The sequence below is a fragment of the Oncorhynchus gorbuscha genome, linkage group LG22, assembly GCF_021184085.1.
Source record: "Oncorhynchus gorbuscha isolate QuinsamMale2020 ecotype Even-year linkage group LG22, OgorEven_v1.0, whole genome shotgun sequence".
Lineage (NCBI taxonomy): Eukaryota > Metazoa > Chordata > Actinopteri > Salmoniformes > Salmonidae > Oncorhynchus > Oncorhynchus gorbuscha.
Genome location: NC_060194.1, coordinates 26,902,147 through 26,910,756, shown reverse-complemented (window position 1 = coordinate 26,910,756; position 8,610 = coordinate 26,902,147). Strand labels below are relative to the sequence as shown.

At 42.0% G+C, this 8,610-nt stretch overlaps 1 pseudogene across 1 annotated transcript in view; it reads right to left on the bottom strand.

Moving 5' to 3' along the window:
- Positions 1-901: 901 nt before the first annotated feature.
- The window catches only part of LOC124009927, a 62,227-nt pseudogene continuing 54,518 nt past the window's right edge, over positions 902-8,610 (bottom strand). Inside the window, exons 10-12 of the transcript XR_006834334.1 lie at positions 7,549-7,689; positions 4,440-4,516; positions 902-3,221 (exon numbers count right to left, since the gene is read on the bottom strand). The product of XR_006834334.1 is annotated as a phosphatase and actin regulator 1-like (transcript). The remainder of the gene's footprint in view (positions 3,222-4,439; positions 4,517-7,548; positions 7,690-8,610) is intronic.

Below are 8,610 nucleotides of genomic sequence, written 5' to 3'. Positions count from 1 at the left end.
CGTTAAATGTCTTTCATCCTTCTCTGATTGGGGCAAGTTCTTATCCATCACACCAGTGCTGCCCGCTGTCATTTCTGCTTGGATGTCTCACGTCCAACAGTTTGAATCCTGGAATTGGGTACAAATGGAGTTTGACTGGATCACTGAAATAATTGACACCAGTGAAGAATGATTGCTGGGAAAATCCTTTTAATAAGATTTCTTGGACATAAACAAATCAGTCTACCCGTTACATGCATTGTCTACCTGTGCAAAGTGAAGATCTGACGTAGGGTAGGCCTTTGGAGAATCCTGTACATAGGTTTTACTATACATTACTACTTCCATTATTCTGTAGAATGAAAAGTGCTTTACAAATGTAATAAATTGTCAAAATTGACTTTTTAGTTGGATGAAAATATTTTGACGTGCTTGGAACAGTTATTGGATCTCTGAAACCCCAAAACACCAACAAGTGGTACATCCAGACTATTTGGGATGAGAGAGTGAGCTTCCCTGAACTCATAAAGAAAAAGGAATAACCCATAGAATTACATGGTGATTCATTGGAGCTCTGTGGGATAATCTCTTTATGATAGACCGATGAGGTTGTGGTGGTCAACATAAAGATCCAAAAGCATAACTCTCTCACACACACACACACACACACACACACACACACACACACACACACACACACACACACACACACACACACACACACACACACACACACACACACACACACACACACACACACACACACACACACACACACACACACACAAAAGCCAAAGTAGTAAGGCAGTATTTTACTCTAAATCACATTAGCTACAATTCCTGGGCAGCCAAAAAGACTCAATAGCTGATGTCAATATTGCCATGGTTTGAGAAAACGTGTCTTAAATGATAGTGAACAGAATGCAAAATACATAATGACGTTTAATAGAGAGACAGACAAGGGAGTCATTCACATTGTAAATGGAAAGGAATTCCTATTTCCAAAATAAATCAAATCACTTTCAAATTAAATTCTCAACAAGTACATGTAACAAAAGTTTATGTCTGAATTCATATTCCTTCATTCCAACATGACACCATCCTCATACTATGCTCTGTGGTTAAGTGGTCTGTCAAAAGAGAGAGGAGCCCCCTCAAGATGTTGATCAAAGCGTTAGGATCCAAAACAATGCCCAAAACGGTTTGAGGCGAACATGATGACGTGGTTGGCAAGATGCTGGAATCAACAAGGATGCTGATTCGAGCAGAAAACATGACCCCATCATCTCTTGAAGAATCTACTGATTTAAGTTGTTCCAATGAAATTAGGAAAAACAAACAGGGACATTGGGAAAGAGAATAAGCTGTGTAATAAACGAAGCAATAAGTAATATGGAGAATAAACTAACATTTTATATAATATAATGACCCATGTTTACCTGATAACCAAACATATGTGCAATACCTTCGATGTTCCTTAATGTTTTCGGAAATTCCATTGGGCCTCAACTACAAAGACGTTAAAAATGACAGAGGATGTCTTTTTGTTGGTGCATTTTCCTATGCAAATACATTAATACCTTAGGTGGCCAATCAGACCCTTCACCAGATCTAATCTACGTCTTATGACAAGCAAACATTTTCATATTGCAACTATAAGAGTAATACGTAGCATTTTAAAACAACTCAAAACAGTGCCCAATAGCATTTCAATCCTGATATTCCCATTGGGGCCTTTCCTAAAATGGCAACAAAAAACACAAAAAAAGGGAGAGGACCGTTTACAAGCCAACTAAAAAGGTTTTCATACAGTTTGCCAAGCAGCAGAAATAATATAACTTGTTCTTAAATATACAGAAAAGACTGAAAAATAAATAGAGTGCCGTGCACTCACGTCAGCAGAGTTCATTAAACAAAAGACTGCAAAATGAGAAAAGCTTCATTGTCAACAGAAAAAAGCATAAAGTATCCCTGGATGGCGAGCCACATGTACATCCTAAATGGAACCCTATTCCCTATTTAGTACACTACTTTTGACCAGGGCCCATATGCGTCTCTGGTCAAAAGTAGTGTACTATAATGAAAACAGGATGAGATTTGGGACAGAAAATAGCTCTTCTCTGAAAGAGTCTATATTCAAACATCAGAGACCTGTGACATGCCCTAAAGCCACATAACCCACAGTTTAAAATCAAAGTGTCACTTTTAAAAATAAAAATTATGTAAAAAGCTGTTCAACCTTAACACATACAGTCAGTGCATTATCTGCCAGCTACATTTTTCATTACGGTTACCCTTTCATCCTTTCAGGATCCCGACATGAAACGAACAGTATTGAAGCATGATTCTATTTAAAATGGTTACTTCATACCTCTGTATAAACACAATGTATATTTGGAGAGTGTAAACAAAACATTGTCTGCACTTTCAAATTCACAGTTAGCAATAGATCAACATTGTCAGTACAGTGGGAACTGAACTGACCACCATGGGGAGAAGTAGAGGTGGGATTGCATGGTCATGACAGGGTGAACCCCAGAGGGCGCTATGACCTAAGGAGAGAGCACAGAGGGAAAATATTGCACGTAATTCTGAAATGTTTTATGGACCAGACCCCTCACTTCTTTTTCTCTTTAACCAATTAAACACTGTAGATTAATCCACTAACAGCACTAGGTTCATCTTAACAGACCAAGGATAACATTCTCCAAGTGGTTGAAGTCCATCTCTTGCAACGTCCATGGGTAGAGGGAGTAAAAATGTCCTTTCTGATTGAGTGAGGATGTGGAGGCTCCTTCCACCAATAGTGACAAGCCAATGATGAGACAGTGACAAGGGCGGGGCATAGGTACCTGGTAACCATGACAGCCAGTCAGTGGAGTAGAGATGGCAGGTGTCCAATCCCAACCAGCCCATCCCACTATCATCATCCCCAAAGCACTGAGCGCCTTCCTGAGAGCTCAGCACTAAGGTGTGGGATGAACTCGTCAGTCAGTTACATTGAGAAAATTGTGGGAGTTGGAGGGGCTACTAAAGGTGTACAACTACTGTTTTGTCTCTAGAGGGGAAGGTACCGACCGACTGAGTAGCAGGGTATTGAAAAGGCATTTCAAATCAGAAGACATGGCCTTATTGTAGAAATGGGCACCATTTACTGTCCAGCACTTATGGTTCTCAGTGAAGGAAAACAGCCAGTCTGTCTGGCGTTCCTATAGACAGTGATGGTCTACGGCCTGTGAAACCTGAGGGAGAAAAGAGCAGAAATATTCTGTCATTTGTACGAATTATAAAGGTCACATATTGCAATTCCCTTATTATAGGGTACTGTAAAAGGTATGACATATAGATACATGCATACAGTGCCTCAAATCTAAACACAATACATCACAATGACAAAGGAAAAAACAGGTTTACAGAAGTTTTTGCAATAAAAAATTAAATGAAACTGAAATATCACATTTACATAAGTATTCAGAGCCTTCACTCAGAAATTTGTTGAAGCACCTTTGGCAGCGATTACAGCATTGAGTCTTAATTATGACGCTACAAGCTTGGCACACCTGTATTTGGAGTTTCTCCCACTCTACTCTGCAGATCCTCTCAAGCTCTGTCAGGGTGGATGGGGAGTGTCGCTGCACAGTTATTTTCTGGTCTCTCCAGAGATGTTCGATCGGGTTCAAGTCCGGGCTCTGGATGGTCTGCTCAAGGACATTGAGACTTGTCCTAAAGCCACGCCTACGTTGTCTTGGCTGTGTGCTTAGGGTCGTTGTCCTGTTGGAAGATGCCGCCCCCCCCCCCCCCCCCCCGATTGCTCAGTTTGGCCGGGGGGGCCAGCTCTAGGATGAGTTCTTGGTGGTTCCAAACTTCTTCCATTTAAGAATGACGGAGGCCATTGTGTTCTTGGCGACCGTCAATACTGCTGACATTTTTTAGTACCCTTCTCCAGATCTGTGCATCGACACAACCCTGTCTCGGAGCCCTTCGGAGCCCTTTGGACAAGTCCTTTGACCAATTCCTTTGACCTCATGGCTGGTTTTTGCTCTGACATGCACTGTCAACTGTGGGACCTTATCTAGACAGGTGTGTGCCTTTCCAAATCATGTCCAATCAATCAAATTTACCACAGGGTGACTCGAAACATCAAGGATGATCAATGCAAACAGGATGCACCTGAGCTCAAAGTAACGTTTTTTATTTTGAATAAATTTGCAAAAAATTCTAAAAATCTGTTATTGCTTTGTCATTATGGGATAATGTGAACATTGATGAGGGGAAAAAAATATTTAAATACATTTTAGAATAACGCTGTAACGTAACAAAAAAAGGGAGTTTGAATACTTTCCAGATGCACCGCACCGTACATATGAAGTATTTAAAGGTTTGTAAAGAAATTGCTTTTCACCATGCCATTCGGGGATGTGTTCAAGTATACAAATAAATACCATTAAAAACATGCTAACCTGGTTAAATGGCGACTTGACTCGTGCACTTCCATTTCATGGCTCTTGAAATCGTTGAGTTCCTTCCGTATGGCTGCCTGTGAAGGACAAATAGGTTTGAAGGGGAACAAAGGGTTAATGCTCAGACAAATAAAAAGTCACTCAGTCTTGCTCAGACTCCTTTTAAATGCATAATTTACTCTCATCTTAAGGTCAAGAGTGAATCAACTAAATTCTCTCCAATAAAACACACTTCTTCCTTGGTCTCCATCTTTTTCCATCCTTTCCCTCCCGCTGGTTTGAGGGAGCAACAAAGAACCTTCAATAATCTCCAACCTGCTGCTCATTGCTCAGTCTTGTACTTAAAATAGCACCTCGTTTGTGCCCCATGTTAAATCAGTATCGCAACATTCACAAGGGCTGTGTGCTTAGAAAAACATTACATTTTAGCCTGTACAAAATAATGAAATGCATCCTCTCGTACCTCCCCCTTCGTGGCACCATTTGGGATAACAGCACCGGAAGCAACCTTTTGTGGTGGTTGTATTGTGCAACAAAGACCGTTTCTTAAAACAAAATTGTGTACAAGCACATCTGACTAGATGCAATGTATTCTTAAAATGATCCCATCCCCAAAGAGGACTTCTTCCAGGAACAAAATGTGGTGGCTCAGTCAGGTCTTTTGGATAATCCCCCTGACATGTTCTAACACAGGCTGGTGATGTCACAGACAAGTCTAATTAGCAGGATGACACAGTGGAACGTCTCATCGCCTGAACAGGACGATGCTACTGGTCTGAAAACAGGAAGACAAAAGCCCTGACCTCTGGTAGACGGCAGGAACAAATCTAATGTTATCGGAGCGTTTGCAGTTAGTGGAGGCTGAGGGTTTCGGAGGCTCCCCCGCCTGTCCCTTCTGCCGCCAACGCTGCCGCCAACGTCATAGGGATGACAGAGAGGAGAAAACGGAGAGCGGCTCGCTCTTCTAAGTAATACACAGTTCATTAAAAGTCAGAACCACGTTCCGACGCCCGGAAGGATCGCTTGGGGGTGTTTACTCTCGGGCGGTAAACTAAAAGGGGGGGGGGGGATTATTTAAACTAATAAACAGCAGCCTGGGAGTGCTGTAAGGAGAGGACATCTCCTGGCATTATACTCCTGCATTCTTTGAGCTCTGAATTGAAGGGTGGAGATTGGTTGATCCAGGGCAATCTGCAGAGGGGCTGCTACCACGGCGTTACTGCTATAACAGCAAAGGGGAAGTACAACAAAACAGACCAACAGACTTTCGAACTTTGAGTTGGCCTGGGCAAAAATCTAAATGATAATAGATATGAGGTCAAGTCGCTCATGTACTCCCCAGGGCTGTGTCTATGTACAATAGGATAACAAGATTCTCTGTAGCATGAACCGACTTCAAAGAACCTCATACCATACCTCATACCAGTATACACAACCTCAAAGGCCATTTGATGCTAAATGACACCACTTGACAAAATACTAGATAAATAGTGGGAAGAAAAAGTATGTGAACCCTTTAGAATTACCTGGATTTCTGCATAAGTTGGTCATTAAATGTTCTGATCTTCATCAAAGTCACAACAATTGACAAACACAGTCTGCTTAAACGAAGAACAAACAATAATATGTTTTCATGTCATTATTGAACACACTGCGTAAACATTCACAGTGCAGGTTGGAAAAAGTATGTGAACCCTTAGATTTAATAACAGGTTGACCTTCCTTTGGCAACAATAACCTCAACCAAACGTTCCCTGTAGTTGCGGGTCAGACCTGCACAACAATCAGGAGGAATTTTGAGCCATTCCTCTTTACAAAACTGTTTAAGTTCCACAATATTCTTGGGATGTCTGGTGTGAACTACTCGGTCATGCCACAGCATCTCAAAGTTGGGTTGAGGTCAGGACTGACGGCCACTCCAGAAGGTGGATTTTCTTCTGTTCTTGATGTCCTTGTGTATTTTCGTGTATTGCAGCACCTAACTACTGTTGAGCTTCAATTGGCGGACAGAGAACCTTACTTTATCCTGCAAAATGTCTTGATAAACTGAATTTTTCCATCGATGATAGCAAGCTGTCCAGGCCCTAAGGCAGCCCCAAACCATGATGCTCCCTCCACCATAGTTTACAGTTGGGATGAGGTTGATGTTGGTGTGCTGTGCCTTTTTTTCTCCACACAGTGTTGTGTTCCTTCCAAACACCACAACTTTAGTTTAATTTGTCCACAGAATATTTTGCCAGTAGCGCCGTGGAACATCCAGGTGCTCTTTTGCGAACTTCAGATGTGCAGCAATGGGTTTTTTTGACAGCAGTGGCTTCTTCCGTGATGTCCTCCCATGAACACCATTCTTGTTTAGTGTTTTACGTATTGTAAACTCGTAAACAGAGATGTTAGCATCTTCCAGAGATTTCTGTAAGTCTTTAGCTGACACTCTAGGATACTTCTTAACCTCATTGAGCATTCTGCGCTGTGCTCTTGCAGTCATCTTTGCAGGATGGCCACTCCTAGGGAAAGTAGCAACAGTGCTGAAATTTCACAATTTACAGACATTTAGTCTTACCGTGGACTGACTTTTGGAGATACTTTTGTAACCCTTTCCAGCTTTATGCAAGGCAACAATCCTTAATCTTGGGTTTTCTGAGATCCATTTTGTTTGAGGCATGGTTCACATCAGGTAATGCTTCTTGTGAATAGCGAACGTAAACTTTTGTGAGTGTTTAGGGGGCAGAGCAGCTCTAACCAAAATCTCCAAACTCATATCAGTGATTCAACTCCAGGTTAGTTGACTCCAATTAGGGGTTCACATACTTTTTCCAACCTACACTGTGAATGTTTAAATGATGTATTCAATATAGACAAGAAAAATACAACCGCCATTTGTGTGTTATTAGTTTAAGCACACTGTGTTTGTCTATTGCTGTGACTTAGATGAAGATCAAATTGTATGTCAAATTTATGCAGAAATCCAGGTAATTCCAAAGGGTTCACATACTTCTTGCTGCTGTACGTCTCAAACGTGATACATTTAGCATTCCCACGAGGATATAGAAATGATCACTAAAACGCTACATGCATCTCCTTTTACCCACTCATCCCCACCACTACTTGCCTTGTCGGCTGCCGTGAGGCGGGTCCAGGGTTTGTCTGCCCGTCTGTCGTGTTCCGGGGCATCGGACACCTCTACGTAGTCACTGAAGCGGATCAGGATCTTAGCCTGTCTCAGCTCCTCCACCGTAGGCCTCTGGCTCAGCTGGAACAAGAGAGAGGAAGAGTGTTGTGATGAGTATAGGCCCTACACAAATAATCAACGTTTGGTATCACAGAGCAAAGGACGTAACATGAACCTTAACACTGGAAAAGACAGCATTATCAACCGCTACAGAGAAAGTTTATCAGGCCTGAAAGCTAGTATGCTGAAGGTCCCTCCAACTTCTGTATGAAGCAGCTATACTGTACTCCACGACTAGTGTGTTTGGATGAGTAGACTGTTCAGAGCAAAGATCACTATATCAAATCAAAGTTTGTCACGTGCGCCGAATACAACAGGTGTAGACCTTACAGTGAAATGCTTAGCTTCACCCAGGAGGAGACTTAAGGCCTGAAGGCTAATCCACTGAAGGGAACCTAAACATCTATACAGCCTGGTTTCTGAAGCCACTCAGTTGCACTGCAAATTTCTGATCCAACGTATTCATTTGATACATGCCATTGCACCAGATATAGCTAGATAGCACATTCTCATCTGTAGTCAGGAAACTAACCAACATCAATACAATACAAATGTAAAATAAAACGAGTGATTTTGGTTTGACTTTAGTAAATAAATACTACAGTCCCAAGACACACTACATACCTGCATCTGAGAGTGACAAGGGGCTTCTTGTTTAAGAAAATGTATGACTAGTTGTATGATGGCATCGTTAGGGTTTGTTCACAAATGCCAGTGCCAAGGACACCGAGGACACTTCTGTCCCCTGGGATGACCTGAGAGATGTAGTGCTGTGACTACCACTGATTTTACACCTTGCCCTCCTCTCACCCAGAGTGAGTAATTGTTGTGCTGTTCGTATTGCTGTGTGAACAGTCTGTCCTGTCCAACACCTTAAAGAACAACTGTGAGCCTCGGTGGTTGGCACGCTGTTTGCCCATAGGGTTTATGCAGTCTTTTTTT